Source organism: Lissotriton vulgaris, chromosome 2_1 (genome assembly GCF_964263255.1).
Source record: "Lissotriton vulgaris chromosome 2_1, aLisVul1.2, whole genome shotgun sequence".
Classification (NCBI taxonomy): domain Eukaryota; kingdom Metazoa; phylum Chordata; class Amphibia; order Caudata; family Salamandridae; genus Lissotriton; species Lissotriton vulgaris.
This window is the reverse complement of record NC_141687.1, coordinates 594,005,029-594,028,334: the sequence shown is the minus strand read 5'-3', so window position 1 is coordinate 594,028,334 and position 23,306 is coordinate 594,005,029.

Genomic DNA, 23,306 nt, shown 5'->3' with positions numbered 1-23,306 from the left:
ATTGTAAGCCTACATACCGATACGTGGTGCCAAGTTCAACTAGGGGGAGAAAAGGGTTATACAGAAAAAATCAAAACTGAAAATGGACTAAAGCAAGGGTGCCTTTTAGCCCCAATCCTTTTTTCTCTCTACTTAAGTGACCTGTGTAATTCTCTCCAATCAGGATCCAACCTACCCCCGACAATAGCAAACCAAAAAATTAATGCATTGCTATACGCGGACGATATTGTCTTGTTGGACCTCACCCCCTTTGGATTACAAACATCTTTGGATCTGCTGTTCAACTACTCCAAAGAGAACTTTCTAGTCCCAAACATCAAAAAAACAAAAGTGCTCGCCTTCTCTGGGAGGAAGGGAAGCGCAAGATATGTTTGGAACTTAGGAGGAGATAAATTGGAAGAGGTGGCAGAATATCCCTACCTAGGCAGGACCCTCTCCAAAAATCTTACTAATGCAAAGCAGATAAGTAACCTACAAAGGAAAACTGATATTCACACTGCGGCCCTTCAGAAACTCTACAGCGCAACAGGCAATAGGCATTTCTCTTCCCTAATAAATGTCTACAAATCTAAAATACCACCTGTATTATCTTACGCTATGGAGTACATACCTATTAAACAATGGGTATTCATGGATCGTAAAGAGGGGAAGGTTTTGAGAAAAATTTTGAAATTATCAGACGCAGTCCCAGTCCAAGCACTAAGACTGGAATTATCTGTTACTAGCTCATATGCTGTAGCCCTTGCAAATGTCATAAGGTGGGCATACCAACTATTGCACGCAAAAGAGAACACCTTAAGGTCGCTACTGAAAAAAGAAACTTTTGAGTCTGACATGAAAAAGCAGACTTTCCAAGAAAACGTGACTGAGGCATTCCGCATCGCTAATATTGACGCTAAAATGTTGCTCACCTGGTCACCAGCACAATTAAAATTGTTTTTAAAATGTTTTACCCCAAAAATAAGTTTCGAGATGGACTTTAAGCACTGCAGTAAACTACCTACTTATAAACCTTTTGTCGATACATTAGAATACAAACAGAGCCGATCCTACATCAAATTAACCTTGACCCACGGTGCAAGGAGAACAATTGCCATGCTTCGACTGGGTATCCTTCCCGTACTCTCATATACTTCAAGATGGCTTCCGGGAGGATCGCCTTTATGTACTTTGTGCGCAGGCGGCGACCAGACTCTAGAGCACTTGTTATTTATATGCCCGAACCAGAATGTAACGTCAGCCCGCACAAGATTTCTTGAGCCTATTTATCATTCTAGCAGAATTCAGTCGAAGAAAGACCTTATTAGTCTATGTAAACAACCCCCGAATGAATTCACCTGCTATAATTTGTACAAATTTCTGAAACTGTTTTTAGCTCTGTACTGAGAAACTGACAAACTTTTTTATTATGTATATGTTGAATTATATTTGTGGTCCTCGGTTGAGTACCTGTACAAATAAAAACCTTTTTGACTTTTGACTTGGGTTGGACTATGTGCCATAGTAACTACTGGAAGCACATAGGCGTCTGGAAACAGCCAACGCTGATGTTCCCACAATTCTATCCAACACCCTGTCGCATCCAACATTCCCATGCCATCTTTCCACTTACTCAATTCTTTCTCTGTAGCCTCTTCCTGAATCATTTTCACACTTTGTTTTGTGTCCTCACACATTCCTCCTTGGCTGACCCCTCTAGCAGGGCCTGCAACATACATACGACTCGTCACATCTCTAGCTGTCTCTTTCGCTATCCGATCCACAAAAGCATTTCCTTCACCCACGTCATCAGTGATCCTCTTATGCGCACTACACTTCACAATTGCTATCTGAGTGGGCAAAGCAAGTGATTCTAGAAGGTCATTTACTAACTGACCATGCTGTATTTTTGTACAGTAGGAGGTGTAGAATCCTCTTTTCCTCCAGAGGCGGCCAAAACTGTGGGCCACCCCAAAAGCCTACTGGCTATCGGTGAACACATTCACTCTCTTTTCTTTAGCCAATACGCAAGCTCTAGTCAGAGATATCAATTCAGCTGCTTGGGCTGAATTATGCCTAATGCGTGCTTTCTCTACAACTGTATGCAAAGTGGTAACAGCATAGGCCGCAGTCGATTCACCATTGGGACGCTTGAAACAAGAACCATCCACCCATAGGATCCCATCCGGGTCCAGGAGTGGCGTATCTTTTAAATCGATTCTACCTTTTGTCTCTTCCTCTGTACGGAGAAAACAATCATGTTGCCTTTCTCTACTGGGATCGGTAACAGTGTAGCTGGATTTAGGGTATTACATTGTTTGATGTGTATGTGGCTAGCCAAGAGCGTCAGCTCGTACCCAGATAAGTGGGCGCTCGTAAGGTGCTGAGTTTTTTTCCAATATAGGAGAGTATCTACTGCATGTGGCACCATGACAATAAGAGTATTGTCAAGTACCAATCCAGCAGACCGGCGAATGGAAACTGCTGCTGCTGCTGTAGCCTTCAGACAACTGGGTAATGCTTTAGCTACAGGGTCTAATGTAGCCGAAAAATAGGCACATGGGCGCTGCTTGTCCCCAAATTGTTGTGACAAAACTGACAACGCGCAACCTTCTCTCTCATGCACATAAAGTGTGAAAGGCTTGCTGTAATCCGGAGTACCCAACACAGGAGCAGAACACAAGGAAGTACACAAATCAATAAAACTTTTCTGGCATTCCTCTGTCAAAGGGAGAGGTTGGGGTGTATCTTTAAGGGTAAGTGCTAACAAAGGTTTCGCTAACAAAGAAAATTTTGGAATCCACTGTCTACAATAAGAGATAATACCCAAAAAGGTGTGCACCTCTCTCTGTGTACATGGTACAGACATTTGTGCAATTGATTGGATTCGTTCTGGGGTCAATCGCCGTCCCTCCTTCGACAAGAGATGACCTAAGTAGGTAACCTCTTGGCGACAATATTGCAATTTAGAGGGCGAAACCTTGTGATGAAAGTCAGACAAGTGATGTAACAGTGAGACAGTAACTTGTTTACAAATTTCCTCAGAATCAGCAGCAACCAACAGATCATCTACGTATTGAATAAGGGTGGCGCCTGGAGGCAAAGTGAAAGCATCGAGCTGAGTTTTCAATGCCTGACTGTAAATGGAGGGACTCTCACAATAGCCTTGCGGTGCACGCTTGAACCGGAAACTTTGGCCTCCCAAAGAGAAACCAAAAATATCCCTACTTTCCTCAGCAATGGGAATGCTAAAGAAAGCGTTCTTAAGGTCTATGACTGAGAACCAGGCAGCCGAAGCAGCTATCTGGGACGATCACAAAACGATAAACAGGTGGCTGGGAAGAGTCAGTACGTTTAAAAACAGGCAAGACAGGACTATTGCATACATTTCCCCTAGTCTCTTCAACCACATCTTTCTCAACCAAATCATAAATAATGGCCTAGAGCGCTCTCTCACCATCACTAGAAATCTTATACTGAGGAATGTGAGGTAACTTAACATTGGATTTGAGGGTGATAATGTAGGGTGGAATCTGTAAGAGGCCAACATCATTGGGGCCTGTAGCCCAAAGAGTGGCAGGCAGGGAGCGTAATTCAAGAGCGAGTTGGTCTCTAGATAAATATGTCGGGGAAATCAGTCTCTTGCCTAAAGTAAGATGCACACCAGAAGGAGAACAATGCAGTGTCGCATATAGTCTTTTCAACAAATCCAAACCCAACAAATTTTCACCACAATCAGTCGTCAAAATAAGCGGAGCCTCTAAATCATAAGGACCTATCGAAATGGGCAGAGGACAAGTAACTGGGTTACGAACTGGGGCGCCAGAAAAATCTACAGAAACATTTGTTAAGCCAGACAAAGGTGCCCCAGGGAGTTTAGAGTGGATGATAGAACTCTTCGTTGCAGCAGTATCCAAGAGGAATGGCTCTGACACACCTACCACAACGACTTCAACATAAGGCCCATTTTGGTCCACTGGAACTGACATGACTCCCTCACTTTGTCTATGGCTGTTCTAGCTAGAGTGAAAATCCTGATTCTCATCCTCCATATAATAATCATCATTATAATAATGGGCAGACTGAGTATTTTACTGATCAAAATAATTCATGGAATTTTGAGGCGGAAAGGAACGTTGATCCTGGGACATTGTACCTCGCCCCCTCCCCCTAGGTGTTGACGGAAAGCCACCTCGGCCTCGCAGCCCTGGCGCACCACCAGCACGCTGCAATAAAACCGGGCAATTATTCTTGAAGTGACCTTACCTCTTTACAATAGGCGCATTGATTCGGACCCAGTGGAGGCCGTGGAACAAAAGGCTCAGGTTTCTGAAACAAATTCTGAAATTGGGGAGTCGGCTGAAACTGACGCTGAGCAGGACGAGGGGGATAAGCCTGTTGCAAAAGAAGTTTCGTCTTTAATTCTTTGGTCTTTTTATCAAGTTTATCCTTCTCCTCCTTATCCCTATTTTCGTAATGCTGAGCAGTAGCCAATATCTGGGCAGAAGAAGAAACAGCCCATGAACTTTTGAAATCCTTTAATTTATTAGAGAGTTTGGGAAGTAAATTAAATACAAATGTATCTACGAACAATCGTTGTCCACCCTCTGTGCTCATATCCTGACCACTGTGATCAAGAAACGTCTCCTTGAAACAAGTAAAGAAATCGGAGACACGCTCATCCTTCTTCTGTTTACAAGCAGCTAACTTATCCCAGTTAACTCGCAGAGCGGGCATCATGGTTTTCATTAAGGTAATAAGCCTACCAGGAAGTTGTGCAACTAAATCATCAGGTTTAGAACCACCCACTTGGAGTCTATCAGCGGCAAGTATAGCAGCCCAATCACCTCCTAATGCTTGGGTGTGGTCCTCCTTCCGAATCCTAGCCCACAACGGTTGCGGGACAACATTTCACATCAGCATATCTATATCAGCCAAATTGATATTACAAGCATCAACAGTCTGAGACAATTCCTTGTAATAACCAGCAGGGTTTTTACGAGGGTGAGGTAAGGACTGTTTAAGGGCCAGAACCTCAGATCTCTTCCAAGTTACATGTACCCATATACGTTGGCAGTGAGCTGGTATAGGTTGATTACCATCCTGGGCTGCAACCGCTTCTCTCCACACTGGGGGAACCTCTCGCATAGGGTAGTGTTTTAGTTTGCGCCTAACAGAAGGATCAGGTTCAGACAAGGACCGGGAAATAAACATCAATCTGAAGGTGACAAGTGTCTGTATAGCATCCTCGACCTCAGGACCCACAATAACTCCCTTATGAAAGTCAGGCCGAACATCCAGCAAACCCTGGGGAGCTAATCCCAATCCTGTGGCCTCCCATTCCTGACTTAGAATGCCACACATGGCATCAAAAATGAATCTTTGTGTAGGGGCATCCCACTGCTGAAAAGTGCCCATGATATCTTGTACTGTATACTCGGGACCATTCATGATCCATTTGCGAGCAAGGAGATCTAACGTATCTCGTTCTCGAGAATCTGGGAGTAAACTACGGGTCTGCCTACGGGGAAGGACAAGAGTCATGCTTACTGACCCAAAGAAAGGAGATAAAAGGCCAGAAATGGTATCAACCATCCGTTTACGAACTGAGGGGGAAGTTGACAGAAGGACAGGGGATAAAGCATGAGACGGAGCAGGAGAGGAGACAACAGATAGAAGGGAAGTCGAGGGCAAAGTAGGCTGAGGCAAGGGAGTCGAAGGCAAGGGAGCCGAAGGCAAAGGAGCTGGGGGCAGAGAAGCTGGAGGCAAAGGAGCTGGAAGGAGTGGCAGTGCCGGAATGGGCTGTGGTAGAGGTGCAGGAACTTGTTGGAGAACAACAGGTTGCTGAACAGGTGGCAAAAACGGGGGTGCATTAGTACCTCGTACATAGGGCTGGGGCGATCTTAACAAGTGGGACATTAAAGGATCCTTATAAGGATCAACTTTGGGATTCGGGGGCGAAATTGGCAGCACCGGGTAACATTTATCGATCGCCATGCGATGTTGCCTATCTGAAACTTCAATCGCACAATCTATCTCATTATTTTTAAACTGCTGGGCAGCCTGTATAACAGTCATCCCTCTTTCTTTCCGATCTCTTTTTGCCTGTTTAATTTCTTTCTGTTTAGCTTCCTTGCGCCAAAGGCGAAAAGAGTCAAACATAGCCGGCCGGGATTTTCTTTTAAACAAAATAGCTTCTAAATTATCTAAAATGTCAGGCTCAAAACTACCATTATGTGGCCACTTCAAAACACCATCTTTCTTTGTATAGCAGGCCCACACTTCATTAAAGGTGATGGGGCCCACACCATGTTTAGAATAGAGCTCATAAGTAGGAGTTCCAACCGGAGGAATTGGACAAGAGACCTCCAGTCGGGAGTCCCTATCGCAACCAAAACAACACAATTTCCTAAACTTACTGAAACCAGGTATCGTTATTTCACTGGCTCCTGTACAAACAACAAGGGACTAATCAAATAAAACAGCACAAACGTACTCACCCCTTGGCTTCGATTATTGCAATAATTGAATCAAAGAACCCAAAAACAAAGAAATGGGCGCTACCCACCAGTACTTAACAAAATGTCTTCTTACGCCAACAGAGGTCCGTCTAACGTCTTGCAATACCAGTCATCACCAAAAGGAACCAAGGCAGGGCGGCAGTCAGGACAGCAGTCACCAGCGGCCGTTGGAAAGGAGAAACCGCACTTCAAAAGACCATCGGTCCACTTTGTGACATACAGGGGTCGCTGGTGTGGGGACGCCCCCTCTGAAATTTTCCTGTGCGGCCTCTTACGATCCTCTGGCTCAACCGCTACCTCTGAAGCCGCCCCACTATGGGTGCCAGTTGAAGAACCGGGCCTTAGGGCCTGGTGGCGCAGGGCACGCCTGAAATCTCTGAGTTTACCTGCCTTGTTGCACAGAGACACGGAATACTCTGTTGGGCGTAGAAAATCACGTTTTATTAGCTGCAGCTAAGCACAGTTGTCCCAGAAGTACACCAAGTAGGTTCTCAAGAGACTGCCACTTTACTCTGTGGCTGACAGTCTTTTATAGTAAAAATACATCTGTACAAACATACACCCAATGCACAAAGTTTTAGCCAATCAGAAGAGTTCAAAAACAAGGTGTTGTGCAACCAGAATGCTCTCTGCTTACATGTTGTGTGTTATCCAGCCCCCAGAGTTAATCAATACTGGTGCCCACGGTTCAGTGTTGCAATGGCAGGACATGTCTGTATGCTTCAAAAGAAAGGTTGTGAAATGGGAAAACACAGGGAGAGAATAGCGAAGGCCAAAACGATAAGATAGGCAAGAGAAGAATACTAAAGGCTAACAAATAGTATATACAGGAATTAAGTAGTCCAGACAAGGATTAGTTAGGCCGGCTAGTGTCTGAGATTGGTTTCAAAACAAGGACGGAGGGGGTTTTGGACATGTTGCACTCCAAAAGGACAGAGATACTTCGTTCATCGAGCAGTCTGTTTAAAGGCAACACAAAAAGGCGGCGAATGTAAGATGGAGGCGAAATTAAAGAACCTCAACTCCTTACTCAGAGATTCTCTGGAAAATGCCCCATGAGTTCCGTGTGGGAGCCCGACCTATTGTCACACTCCTTGCAAAAAAGAGAATGAGAGAGAAAGGTACATACAGCGTAAATAGCTTGTGTGCCCTGAAACCAAGGACTTAGGGGTCCATTAGGATGTAGGGTGGATTGCCACCGCCTGCATGGCGGTGGCGATCCGCCCTACATCCTCCCCCCGCCATATTAGTATGGAGGGGAACCCTGGCAGACGGAACGACAGCCCAACTGTTTTTAGGCCAGTTGACCAGTCAACTGGGCGGAGAAGGGGCTATATATGGTGGCGGTGTCTGCCAGACACCCCATCCATATTTGCATGGGAGCGGGAAGCAGCCTTTCTGTGGCAAGGAATGCGGATTTTGCCTTCGGGGGCCCGTTGCAGGCCCCCAGAGTATTGGGGGCTTTGGGATGTGCACATAGGGGGACCTATGGTATTCCCCTGCATGGTCATGGACATGGTGGCAGGCACCTTGCCATGCCTGTCACCTTGTGCATGACAATGCACACAGGCAGGCGGTGCTGTGAGCACCGCCCACCACAATGCTGGGAATGGAGGATGCCACGGCCGCAATGGCGGCCAGTCCCAGCACCGCAAGGGTGCTGGGCAGACAAAAGTCTGCCCGCCATCCTAATGGGCCCCTTAGTGTCCGACATGGGCTGAAACACCATTACAGACCCCACTTACTTCTTCAAGAATAGGGACCCGCCTCTGTACCGAGTCTGGCCACCACTCCATTGATGTGTGACTGGAGCGGAGTGGGAGTTCAAATACCTTGGGAATTGGTCCAGCTGACCTGAATTTCTGTCACAAGCTCGAGGTGCGTGTGGTCTGCCTCATGCCTAGCACCTGTGGGGATAGACAGAGAAGAAAGCGAGCGCGCGCATTTGTGTGCTATGCTGAGTGGCAATAAAGTTTTTGATGTGTGTAAGAAATGTTCTCATAGCTATACCCAGTGGTATAAAGGGCAGTTTTAAAATCAATTTAGGGTTTTGCAGGACGGCTGTAAGCAGAGAAAAGTGAAAATAAAAATAAAAGAAGTAAAGCGCAGTTTTATCTGAAGCATCTCCTGGGGCTGTATTAGAATGTGAGGGCAGCTGGTGTGTAACAGCGCTTATTATGCACCACAGATGACAGGACCACATGTGTACCATTTGCACATGGGTACCCTTAACCTTAGGGATCATGCACGTGTTGGTCTCCTGTCCATGGGCCTACTGCCTGCTCTTAAAAATATTTTCTCACATACTCACAGAGGGGAATGTGTCCCCTGGGGACCCTGTCCTGTTTGTGAGTGGTTACCACCTACTTGAGGTAGGTGGTAAACTGCGAGTATTTTTGGGGCCACAAATGCGGTCGCAAAACAATTGTACATGACATGGTGACTCACTATTAGGAAGAGACGCCACTTCCTAATAGTGGGAGTCGCAAATGCTATTTTGCGAGTCAGTGACTCACAAAATAACATTTGTAAATGCCATTACCCTTTTTTTTGCGGTCTCAAACGGGAGTATCTCCCATTTGCGTCCGCAAAAAAGGTTATACATCTGGGGGCAGATGTATGACCATTTTTTACAGTTGCAAATGGGAATTCGGCCCATTTGCCATTGCAAAATTGGTCAGCCCCATGTACAAACCATATTTAGTGAGTCGCTAACCTATTAGCGACTTACAAAATGTGGTTTTCGACTCACTATCAGGAGGGGGCGTGCCAAGGGCATCCCTTCCTAGTAGCGAGTCTGACTGCAATGTATGATTGTATTGCGACAGCATTTGCGGCCGCAAAACACTTGCAGTTTACCACCGTTTTCAAATGGGTGGTAAGTCAATCGCAAATTGGAAGTGGTCACCAGGGGACCCCTTCCACTTTGTGAATGGGTGCAAAATATTTTTTAAGAGCAGGCAGTGGTCCCATGGACCACTGCCTGCTCTTTAAAAATGAAACTGAAAAGTTTCATTTTTCTTTTTTTCAAAGCAACCCGTTTTCCTTTAAGGAAATCGGGCAACATTAAAAAAAAAGTGCTTCATTGAAAACGAAGTCACCAACATGTTGGTCTGCTGACCCCAGCAGGCCACCATCCATGTGAGTGCTAGCCATTTCCAATGGGTTCACAAATTGCGCTTGCCTTATCAATATTGATGAGGCATGCAATTTACGACCCCTTTGGGAATCGCAAACAGTGTCTGAGACACTGTTGTACATTCAGTTTAGCGAGTCTAAACTTAATGGTCGTACATTTGGCCCTTATTCCTCTGTCTGATACTGTGAGACTCGGGCAGCCATTTCTTCCCATGCAATGACTTCATGTGCTAAGGCGTTCATTGTGCTACAACTCTGAATACGTACCTTCTTACTGATGTGAGCGTCCCTCACACTAGGTGACAATAGCTAAATAAAGCATATTTTCAAGGCTGGGTACAAAATTTGTAGTAATGCATTTTTTATAGGTCATCTCTCACTCTTGTTGGAGTCCCTTGGCGCAAAATATGCTACTTTGGAAGACTATACTTGAAATACAGACTGAGTTGAATGAATGGCATATTTTTAAGGTATTCCTGAAATTTAGCAGTTGTGTCATAGATCTAAGTTCTGGAGTAATGTTGCTCCATAGCTTTGCTCCTTGTGTTTTGAAGGACCTATTGACCCCACTTTGGTATTTAAAATGGGGCACTTCGAAGTTGATTTTGTTTGATGATTAAGGGACTCTCTGGAGGGGGGTTACAGATTTAAGGTTTATTGGCTAAAGGTTTAGCAGCTGCATTGTGATGGAATCTGAACATGATGCAGGATGATTTAAAGGTCATGCGCTGTCTCAACGGGAGTCAGTGAAGTTGGAGAAGACTGCAAGAGACAGACTCACATTTTTGAGGTTGAATGTTTCTCTGACAATGGCGCTTGTTGCGCTACAGCAATTTTTGTTGGAGGCCTAACTAGGCAGTTTCGATAGTCCAGTTGCGACTGGACAAATGGTTTGCTACAGTAATTTTGTGGTGGAAGGACATAAATGGTATAATTTGTCTCAGGCCATCAGTCAGCAAGGAACAAGATTTTGCGATATTACAAATTTGTTGATCAAGACTGAGGATTCTGTGATCGGCAATTTCCCACGTTTGTGGCCATAGGTAAGATTTCCAAAGGTTAATTGTGTTGAAAACAGGGAGGATTTCCTTTTATAATGGGTATTGTTTAAGATGACTATTGTCCATCCACGAGGGAATAGCAAGATGTAGAGGCATGAGAATTAATTTCTACTTAAGTTGATGACACATTGGGTGTAATCAGCATAGAGGTATGTTTAAGGAAGGAGGCTAGTGGTTGAGTATAGAGGTTGCACAATAAAGGAGAGACGGGAAACCTTAGAGGACGCCTCATAGAAGCGATTAGGACACTATTTTTGTTGCTTTCTCTCAAAAACAGTAAAGAAAATAATGGAAGACAATGAGTGTAGGCTCCCACCTGTTGGTGCATATTCCTCGGATTCTGAGGTCTACAAAACAGCCCTGATTTTGCTTTGAACTAAGCACTGGAAATGTAGTTCTATCGATTATAAAGAAGGCTGCCATTTTTTCAATTTCTACAGATAGTTACTTATAAAAAGAGGCAGTAAAACGGGTTTTCTCTCTGTGTTTATATTTTTTATATACAATAGGGAAAAATTCTGAAATTAGGGTCTCATTTAGGAGGGAATGACGAAGCGCATTGCCGCAAGCTATTTTGCTGCATCACGCTGGGTCATCTTAAATGCACAAGGATGTGCCATATTTACAGCATTGTGCTCTCCCCTGCAACGGTGTGGAAACAGCAGCTGCGCGCCAATGTAGGCATCCTTGGACCAAGGTGCAAGGGTGCCTGCATTGCAGGAATGATTGTTCTTTGCAAGAAGGGACACCTTCCTGCAAAAAAAAATCATTGATTGCATTTTCCCCTTTCTATGTGTGCTGCAAAATGCAATATAAATATGGGCGAGCACTCTGCACCACTGATGTGTCAAAAAAAGTGCTTCACCGGCAGCTCAAGGGGCTTGTAAATAAGCCAGTGGGTCTTCTCTCTAGTGCCTCTCCACACTGTCAGCCATTAATACCATGCCAACAGCTATGTGTACTTGAAGCACAGAGTGAGAGGGAAAAACGAAAAATTGAGATTTCGTAACAAAGATTACATTTAAGCATATATGTTTAAGCTAAATTGATAATGTTCGCAGATGTCATTGTGTATGATTCCTGTTAGAGCTTGTGTCGGTTTAAATCAAAATGTGCTTCAATAATCACTGCATTACTTACCAGTATTCTTCATTACTCCGATTCCTCCTATCCTCGTCCCATTCCTTACTAATGGAGTGAGTGTGTATGTTTACTCACTTATCTCACTCTTGCAAAGCTGTCATCCCTTTTTAGGAGACGAGCATCATGATGTATTAACCCCTCCTCTTCCTATTTCGGCAATTTCCCAGGGTCTCATGAGTTTGGAAGTCTTCCTATTATGCGTGTAAGCTGAGTGAGCTCCCAGGGGGATTCTGTTGTTCTCCCCAGGGGCCGTGTGGGAAGCAGTGTGTTTCAGTGTGATCGGCTTTAATATCTTTCTCTCCACATGATTGTCGCTGGGGAGCTGAATCTTTGCAAGCGTCTTTCTAGGGACTAAACCATTGGCATGGGAGTTTACAGGAGTACAGAAAGGGAATGAGGGAGCCCCCCCCCCCCCCCCCCTAATATGCATAGGTCAGGGCATCACATTAAATACTATACATTAACTATTAATCCTATGGCATTGTTGAAGCGACTTTACTGATTAAATATTACTAAAACAACAGAAAGTAAAATAATTGCCCTAATAAAATAAGTTGGAATACTTTAAAACTATATTAAGTGGAAAATATTCTATTATTCCCTCTGGGTGGAAGAACATGTGTAAGGTTTCTTAACATATAGCCTTACTCTAATGTCCATCTTTTTTCCTAACTAATACCTTATTATATGTATGTGGTATCTATATTGTGTATGCCTAACACAAAGGCAGCGGAGAACTACAAAGGGTGATAGACACAGTCAATGTGTGTAAGAAGGGATATCTGCTTAGTGGACTACTACTGCATCATGGTGTAGTGTTTTTTAAAGAGGTCAGTATTCATCTGTTTCCTAAATTTGAGCTGGGTTGGGGATGTGGAGAGGGATACAGGAATATAATTCCTCCCTCTGTACATTGATGAAGAATATGTTTGTCTTGTTTTTTGCACTTTTTTGTCTCCCTACTGAAGGTTTCCTGTTGTAGGTGTGCAGAGTGCTCAGCGGAAAGTTAAGCTGGTCTATAATGATAGTAATATGCACAATCGCAATCACAAAACGGGTTATGGTGATGTTAGAAAGAAAGAGGGCCTTGCAGACTTTGTAATAACATTAATTCTTTTTATCAGAATTGCACTATTAAAACTGATATATACACAAACCCCAAAAAAATGGCGCTTGTGTGTCCCCACGTGAAATGGAACAATAAAACAGAAAGTGACAAACATGTGATGTGTACAACTTGTTTTCCACAATTTTTAAAGACGACCAAAAATGACTTGGTAACAATTCCTGGCTCTGTATACAATAATCCAAGCTGTTGAACTGGTTCACTTTAAAATACAGTTGACGATATTTTGACCCTTCTACGTTACAGGGTCTCCTCAGGACCAAGGGATATGGGGACAATCTGATGGCGATTGCTCAGCCTCATGAAACAGTGAGAGACGGACTGGTCGGCTGACAAAAGGTCAAAAGGACTATTGTATACATCAGCTGGAATTATTACAAAGTAAGTCACTTTTGGTTGTCTTTAAAAATTGTGGAAACCAAGTTGTACACATCACATGTTTTCACTTTCTGTTTCATGGTTCCATTTCACTTGGGGACACAAAAGCACCATTGTTTTTTTTGGGTTTGTGTATATATCAGTTTGAATTTTGCAATTCTGATAAAAATAATTAATGTTAATACAAAGTCTGCTTCGTTCCTTCTGACATCACCATAACCCGTTTTGTGTTTGCGATTGTGCATATTATTATCATTATAGACTAGCTTAACTTTCCGCTGGAACCGTTGTTTCTGTGACATATGACTTACCCTGGTTCCTAGTGAGTAGGGTCCCCCTTGTTCTTGTTCTCGTAGGTGTGCAGAGAGCCCCTGGAGATTACAAGCATGACATCCAAGCAATCAGAGGTGATGTCCCTCAAGAGGAGACTATGGAGCTCCATCACTGTGGGGTGATATGATCATTTTTCTTCAAGTACTAATGAAGCATGCTGAAGCATGTAAGAGGCCCCTGGTGGGTGGGAAGGGTAGATTGAAATTCCAATATAGTTTCCCATATACCCAGTGCAAGATAAGGTGCGTGGTACAGAAGATTTCTGAGCAAGAAATATATAAAAGGAAACTGAACAGTTGAAAATAGCGAGTTCAATTGAAGGTGTCACTCAAGTCATTAAGAGGATGTAGCCTAGCGGCTAGGGCGGTGGACCTCAAATCTGGGGAACTGGGTTTGAGTCTTGGCATCGATGCTCAACATCCTGTGATTCTGGGCAAATCACCTAATCTCCCTGTGCCTATCAAAAACACGAATGTGTCCTTATGTAACGCAACTGGTGCTCATGTAAAGTGCTCTGATACCTTCGGGACAAGTTTGCGCTATATAAACACCCCCCCTCCCCTCCCCCCCAAACTAATTGTTGAAAAATTAAACAATGGGATCCAGTGAGATAACTCTGAGTTCTGATACATTTACATTTCTATTTAAAAGATTATAAAGCACAGGCTATACACAGGAAAAGGGCAGCCGAATGCTATAAAAACAAAGTATTATTACTATTTAGGGTTTTCTCTGACAGTAATTATCATTCTGGGATTGTACATCCCAAACTCATATTGGTAAATGTGAATCTACCAGATTGCAGTGATATGTAGGCTAAAAGATGTTATTGACATGTACCTGAGCCATGGCTACAAGACCCCTGTCAACACCTTCTACAGCCTTTAAAACCTCCAATACTATTAATGTCAATTTACAATTAGGTGGCGCCCAAGTACATTTCCCACCATCTCTTGGGCTCACAGTGCTTCATCATGGCTGTGAGGGCCAAGGGAGGAATGGACACTCAATAAAAAGGCCTTGTGTGCAGAGCAACTGCAGGAGAGCTGTAGGAGCATAGCTAAGGTCTGGGCGAGTGGGGCTTGCAGTGAAGCCAGGAGAGTGTTACCTAAGCCGTGGGGAGGTGCCTTTTAATGCGACTCCTACTGCTGCAGTCTGTCTTCTCCTTCCTCCCTCTAACTCCCTAGGAACAGCATACCCTTTGTCTTTAACTCTTACAGCTGCCCCACTGTGCTATGAAATGTGTATACCTGTGGCAGCACTGGCAGAAGATGTGAAAAGGCATCATCAATCATTTGGATGAGACCGCCTTGTACATCTTTCACAGAGAGCAGAAGGAGCACTGGAATGACTTCTAGTTGCTCTGCACGTGCAGTAGAGAATGCAATATTCTTTTTACAGTACTAGGGGAGTTAGAGAAATGCTCTGTAGGGAAGTTTTTATCTTGGCAGTAAATGTAATGTTAAGCATATTTCCCCAAAATGTCTTGCCTTGTGTTCCACTCTTAGAAGTAGGACTACCATAGCACTTCTCCAGACTTCATTTTTAACAAATTAATTTGTAAAAGTGCACAACATAAAATTGAGCCATTTAATTTGTTTATTTTATTCTCGGTCTAAACACCTATTTTCTTCCATGTAGTCCCCATGAAACCCAATATGAATTCACAAGTGCAGGGCAATGTATTCTAGACCGTCTCCCCAACTGGATTCCCCAGAAGATGGTCCTTTAGTGCACATAGAGTACCTCAACATCCTAACACGTAAATCCCCCCCAAATAAACTTTTTCAACTTTTGAACATATGCCCAGCTAATCCTCAGCCATTTTCCTACAGAGATGTTATATTTCAAAAGGGCAGATTCAGAAGGCGCTACTAGTGCATGCAAATGGCAGTTACGCTTGGGACCACTGCTACTCTTGTCTGCAGCAGGTGAGAGTGTGTGGCTGCCCATCACCATCTGCTCGTGCCACCCCACAGAATCATTTTCAGGGAGCCAGGTGTGTCATGCACACTTGGTATGCCAGGAGAATCATCGGGGCAAGGTTTGCACAACTGTGGCTTCAACATGCCCAAAGACAAGCCTCTAAACACGACGACCAAAGCACCATGGACAAGTTTGCTAGCATTGGCACCACAGCTCCGGGCATGGGTGGGCCTTTGGATCCTGGCCCAGACAATCTAGCACTGCTGGCAGCCATTCATTGTACACAGTACAGATATGTTGGACACAAAGATTGATGCTGTTGGCTTCTATGTTATTCTGCTTTGCCAGGATCTCTGGAAAGCAGTAGAATGGATCACTGAGGCAGAAACTAGGATGTCTGGCACAGAAGATTTGGTGGTGGCCCTGCAAAGGAAAGTCAACAATCTCACAGTTGTCACATAGGAATTGGTGGCTTGGATGGAAGGCACTGAGGATTCAGCGCATCACAATAACCTGCAATTTATCATCTTCCTTGTGGGATGAGAGGGCCCCTCAACTGACAAGTTCCCGATCCTGCTTTATAATACCCACAGAGTCTCTATCAGCATTCTTCATGGTGGAGAGGGCCCACCGAGCTCGGGTAAAGAAGTCACCTCCAGGGGCAAGGCTTTGACCGGTGATCGCAAAGATTCTCAATTACATGAACAGGGATGCAGTCTTTAAATATTCTCGGAGCCAAGACAAGATCCTTTTCCAACCCCAACACATAATGATATTTCTAGACTACAAGAAGATAGAACAGCATCAGTCATTCATCGCGGCCAAGCAGCATCTGAGAGATCTAAAAATTCAAGATATGTTATTATACCCAGCTCGCTTGAGGGTGGTATTCAATTCACAGACTTTCTTCTTTAATAATCCAGAGGAGGTCTTCACATGGGCTGACGAATTGATACTGCTGAAGCTGAATACTCTGCCCTGCTTCGATCAAACTCGTCCCTAAGCGATTGATGAAACCATCCCACGAAATCTTCAGTGAAGCACTGCAATAGATCCCGCTCCTCCTGGAGAATCACACGTAGCAACGATGAACACTAGCAACCTCTTGATAATACAGTGACATATGACTGTTGCTAGATAGAGCTTGTCTGGCTGAGTACTGAATGCTGTGTCTGGGTGGAGGACTTGCTTCCTGCACTTGCAATGTGGGCTTAATAAGCATGACTGCACCCTTAGAGTTTAAATTCTCACTAGCAAGATCTGTATCTAGTTGGGTAAGGGACGTGAGGGTTTCTGTTGGCATTGTCCTCATTGCCTGCATCCCTGCTCGGCAGATCAGCCATCTTCAAAATTGTCTCCCCAACTTGAATGCTATACCAACTCCAGAATTACACATATGCTATCCCTTCATCCTGGTTCAGTCAAGTTAATGCAGTCCTAAATAGGTTTCTGTTTGGGGGAGAGCGAAGCGTATTGCTCTTCTGACATGTTTTCAATGTACATTCTGTGGGAGCATTGATGCAGCCGAAGTGCACTCCTACTATGCTGCCTCCCACCTATTGATTATTGATGACAGGGGGTATTGGGCCCGGGATGATCCCACCTATGCAACAGAGAGATGGGTGATGGGTGACACTTCCTTGTTTGACCTCCTATATCGTGGGAGAGGGTGGGATTCCTTCCCCTAGTGACTCAGGTAGTCATACACGTGTGGCAACATTCCCTCCAATGACTTAGTTGGTGGGGAGACTGACACACCAGACATTTTTATGGCAGGGCATTTTCCTTCGGTATGTGGCCCTTTGAGAGGCTTCCAGAAGTGGGACATCAGAGGAATAACCACACTAGGGGATGTTATGCGGGGAACCATGTGCAAATTATTTCAGGAAATGGAAAGTAATTACCAGCTACATCATAGCCGATTCTACCAATATCTGCTGTTCCATAATCCCGTATCTCGTATTTACGAGACCTAGAGTTTAGCCTGTTAGAGGGCAAGCTGCTAATCGGAGACATGGACACCCATTAAATACCAAAAATATAGCAATCTTTGATTTTGAATGGTTCCACCTTGCTTCCCGCTTTAAGAGTGGCCTGGAAGGCCAACAAAGACAATTTAGATAATTATGACTGGATGGAAGTCTGAGTGGCCCACCGAGGGGTGGCGATATTATTCTGACTCCACCTGATCCAGTTAAAATATTTGCACCAAGCCTATTATACTGTACTAGACAACGTCTTTGGCACCTGGGGGTGATTGGATCCCCGTGTGCCTCCGATGTGGGGCGGAGGAGGGCACCTTCCTCCACATGGTGTGGAGGTGCGTGTCTTTGATGCACTTTTGGTGAGGGGTAATATCCTTTCTTGTGGAGGTCTTCTCCTGGGAGATTCCATTAGCACCTAAATTCATCCTTCTTCACAGCACAGAAGACATAGGGGGACATTGGAATTAAAAACAACTGTTGTTGCTGGTGCCTACTGTGGCGGAAAGAGATATAGCCATAATGTGGAAAGTCAACACATCTCCAATGGTGGTGGCATGGAAAAGAGGTATGGATCATTGTATGGGTCTTGAGGTGGCGGTGTTTCAGGCACGTGGATGCCCACAAAAACATTTGAAGATATGACAATTATGGGCAAATTATAGAGGCATAGTTTTAGCCCCAGTATGGACCCTTGACTCCCAACTTGGAGCTGAGATACAGAATTATGGAGGCACAGCACATGGATTATCGCTGTTTTGCTTGATGAATTGACTAGCATTTACAGGGGAATGTCATACTTACTATTGTATGTATTGTTTTAATAAGGGTCTTTGCTAAACATACTGTTTTACTGTTCTGAAGTTGGTCTGAAGGATTCATACCACAGAAGACCGAAACGTGGACTTTAATCTCCAATTCATTGTTTCCAGAGATATTTTAAGTGATTTTTTGTATTGACTTTGGAATACAGCACTTATTATATTTGATTTAGTAATGGATGTTTTATACACATGAATTATAGGTTCTTATGATGATTTGCCTTTTTCATTGTTTGCTTGAGATTCATCTGGTTATCAATGTACCATTTTCAATATAAATTGTGATAAGAAAATATGGGCCAGATGTAGGTAAGTATATTTTACCGATTCATAAATACCGAATTTTACCGATTCGGTATTTATGAATCCGTAAAATAGAAGGGGGGAGATGTAGATAGAATCGGTAATTGAATTACCGATTCTGTAAGAATCGGTATTTACCGAATCGGTAAATACCGATTCGGTAATGCCCATTGATTCCTATGGGCATTGAAGCCCATAGGAATCAATGGGCATTACCGAATCGATATTTACCGATTCGGTAAATACCGAATGTTGCAAGGGTGCAGGGGGTGTCACTTTGACACCCTCTAGCACCCCGAATTCAGGCATGTGTGACATGTGGCACACAGACATGCCCTAATGGCATGTCTGTCTGTCACATGCCATAGGTGTGCATGCACACATGTGCATGCACACCTGGAATCGATATTTTACCACCCAATTGGATTGGGTGGTAAAATACCGATTCGGTAAGGCCTGTGGGACTCAGAAGAGTCCCACCTACAACCCAAAATTACCAATACCGATTTGGTACTTTACCGATTCGGTAAATTTACCGATTCGGTAAATTTACCGAATCGGTGAAATAGGGCCCCTACATGTCAAATACTCAATACCGGTCGGTAACGGCCGAAATCAGCCGTTACCGACCTGTATTTTGGCTCCTACATCTGGCCCTATATCTTTTTGACTATACGATATTCCCGTGTCTATAATTCTTCTCCCTCTGATTTGAAGTATCTGTGCATGATTGTAGAACTGCTGTTATTCATTATACCATTGGTTTAAGATTTTGTGTAACTGGACTTTATTAATTCGTACATACACGGTAAAAGAAAATTGCTTAAGTGAAATACCTTGCTGGCACACTTTACCTGACTATATTGATTTTGCTCAAGCCTTCAAGGGTATATTGGGTCTCCCACCTTACCTTCTCAGTAATTGTAATGAGGCAAAATGTTTTTGGGAATGGAGTATTCATGTTCATATTGGAGAAATTCTTGAGTTTATAAAATAGGGTCAAAGATATAGTCTATGTCAGTAATCTTCAGGGAAATGGCCCATTGCACCCATCTAGGTTGTAAGTCTTTCATATTAAGGACACTGTCCTTTGTGACAGGCTCTAAGGCTGGTAAGGGAGCAACAACTATTAAGCGTTTTCTTGAGCCCCTGGTCGTTCCTTTATGACAACCATCTGAACTGCAGTCAGTATTTTTTCAGTGGACACAAAACACATTTCTGCAATTGAAATTAAATGTGATTTCTATGCTACCAGCAATGTGTTACCTTCACTGAATGTGACGTATGTAATGCCAATGGCAGCCGCTATTATACCAATAACCAGACTTGTTTTGTTGATACGTGTGTGTAAGTGTAATGATGTAAGCATGTCAGTCTGTAGTGAGCTGAGGGTTTGTGTTTTTTGGATGTCCATTGTGTGTTGGACAAATCAGGTCAAATTAAATCGTACAAAGGTTTTATGCGCTCTGCAGAATCTGATATGTATTTTCTGGCAAAGTTGATAAATTCTAACAAAGAATGCAATTTTTAAGTATGTTTACTAGTTGTGCAAGAGTACATTTCTATAGGAAATGTAGCACCAAGCTCTTACCCCAATTTGATAACTCGTATCTCAGAAACAGTACACTGAGATAGGCAATTTTTTTTATATATTAAATTTATTGCCATGGTCAGCAAATCACAATACAATGTGACTTACTCTGGCTAAAGGTGTGTTTAAGTCATCGTCCGTCAAGTATTTGTCAGTAACATAGGACAATGCTTCTGTATCAATAACATGTAGAATTGACGTTACTCTGGCAGTCAACAGTCCTGGACTATTCTTATATCTTTGGGGCAATCTGCAAAAGCGACGTTAAGAGCCCTGTGTTGAGAACGCTGTCAAGTCTCTACTTTCAGGCGCTATGTTTTGGCAGAAGAACCCATTGGAAATGCCAAAAGTTGTTTTGTATTTTTTATGAACAATGTTTGTATTGCAAATGGGCGACTCTGACTGTTTAAATGTCTATAGTCTAAGACTATGTGATAGGAATGATCTGTTTATGCTACTGGAATTAAGGAACTATTCATAGGAGATCTGCAGGGTTCAATAACTCCCTGGTACTTCGAGTTGTGAGAGAATTTCTCTCACAGGAGCCTACGCTTTATGTTTAATGGGGTACTGTGGTTGCACCTTATCTGGATCTGGTACGTATAACGTGATAAAGTGAGTCCTTCTCCCAGCCTACATGGTTCTGCTATATTGCCGGGGGTTGTGTAAGAGCCCATTCTTTGGCATACGCTTCTTTGACCTCTTTGGGGATAAGCACTGAAAAAGATGGTAAAATTGCCTCCTCTCCTTGTGGGATTGTTTTTACAAACTTTGTGGGCCAATTGACCTTCGCTAAGAGAATGTCCTACCTAAGGGGCAGATTTACAAGCCCTTTGCGCCTCTTTTACACCGCTGTTGCGTCACTTTTGTGATGCACCGGTGACGCATATCCAGCGCCATGGTGCGGGGTACTTACAACATGATGCATCTGGGTGATGCGTCATGTTGTAAAGCCCTGCGCCACATGTAGGGGTTCCTGCGCAGGGTGGTGGGGGGTGTTCCAGTGCAAGAACGCCTCCTAAAAGGGGCTGAGTGAAGTCTACAAGATATCACTCTGCCACTTTTAGGGCCATGCTGCGTCAAAGCCTTGAAAGCCTGCTTGAAGCAGGCATAAGGTTTGACGCAGCATTTTAAGGACAGGGCACCCCTGAGCCTTGCTGGAGCTGCTTCCCGCTTGTGACGCAACTCCAGTAATGCCTCGCCTTTACGGCAGCAGATGTGTCACGCATCTGTCCATTTTTGCCCCACGGTGTGCCGCATTGCAAATGCGGCGCATTCCTGGTGGAGGAGCCGTGACGCACAATAATTGGCACATCCCTGCTGATATGCAGGGATGTGGCAATTATTGTAAATCTGCCACTAAGTGTTTAGAAAGACTGTCTTGAGGGCTGGCCAGTTGATCTTGGGTTTATACATCTATAAAGTTGTCAGTTGCTTTCACATCGAGAAACTTTTGAAGATTTTATTGAACTATAATGGCCTCTGTTGTGCTGTCCAGCAGAGTCACTGCCCATGTCTTGTTCTGAAGGAGAGGTCTCAATATGTGTGGCATATTTTGCTGAACTTCCCACAACCTTATTTTTCTTGAATTGTGGTTTTTGTTTTAGAAGTTTCTTCTCCTTTTTTATGCTGATTTCAAATGAGCATTGTGAGTCCTTTTTCAGTTTCACATAATCTTCTTGTCTGCACTCTCACAGCCCGCTCTCTCTGATCATCTGTCCGATAAGTCCTGAAAGGAACGAGAAGGACATGTATCAGGATAATGATACTTATCAGGCTACTTAATGTTATCACAGTTACGTAAATTGTAATTTTATTTAGAGGACTCCGGTTATGGAGATCCACCTCATGATTTAGATTTTCTTTATTTTTTTGTTTGTCCCAGAGTTTTTTAGAAGACTCTGGTGCTTGTTTAGTATTGTCTTTCTCAGAACTACCTTTAAGCTGTGGCTTATTTGGTCTGGCCTCAAATGTATCTCGGTGTCCGCAATACTTTTGGGTCACTCGCGCTCCTACTCTGCTACTACAACCTATGCGAGACGCTGTCATATTACTAATGCTGCTGCTTCCCCTTTTTTTAAATGTTCTTTATTGATCGTACAAATAATATTCGTGTGACAATAATCTTATGCTTGGCATTACAATGAAAGTTCTGCGACTAGTGCCCTGTGAAGGTTGAACTGTTGGGACCTAGTTGCAACTTCCACAACATTGCTATTTTAAGTTTGGCGAGGCCCAGGGCTAGATCCAAGAATTTATTGAGGCCTTTGTGAGATGCACTGTGCTTCGTGATTCGCAATAAAAAATTAGTGAATTGCGCTGTCACTGGGGCGCTTGCTGGCTCCTTGAGCACCGCCGTAATTTCATTCCTGTATGACTGAGTGCAGGGACACATTCACATCATATGTGTCAACGTTTCCCCCAAGTCCAGGCACCTAGGACACATATCGGCGGAGGTTGGATACATCCACGCCAACTTATGTGGTGTTAAATATGTGTGGTGTAGATAGTTAAATTGATTGTATTTCAGTCTAGCATTTGTGGATATGGTTTTGGGGTGACTGATATATTGTGCCCACTGTTTGTCGGTGATAGTGGTTGACAATTGCGTGTTCCAATATGCATGCAATGATGTCAAAAGAGGCGTGCCGTCAAGCCTAAGAGAGTTGTTGATTGCCGTTATTGCTTACCTGCTGGATCTGTGCATCAGTAATGTTTGTATGAGATGTGTTGTAGCAGGTTCAGTGCAATCATTATCCAATACCTGGAGGAATTGGTGTGTTAGCAATGCATAGAGTATGAATGTCCCCTCTGGTATCCCGAAGTTAGTCACTAAAGCCTCATAGGTTTGTAATTGTGAATCCGTGTACATGTCACCCCAGGTATCCAGTCCCCCCATCCTCCAGGACTCGAGCTCCAGGTGGCTGTGACAGGTGAATGTGCCCTGTCAGACCTCTAATGGCAGGCTAGTGGCATAAGGCTTGGCCCAGATTTTAAGAAACAC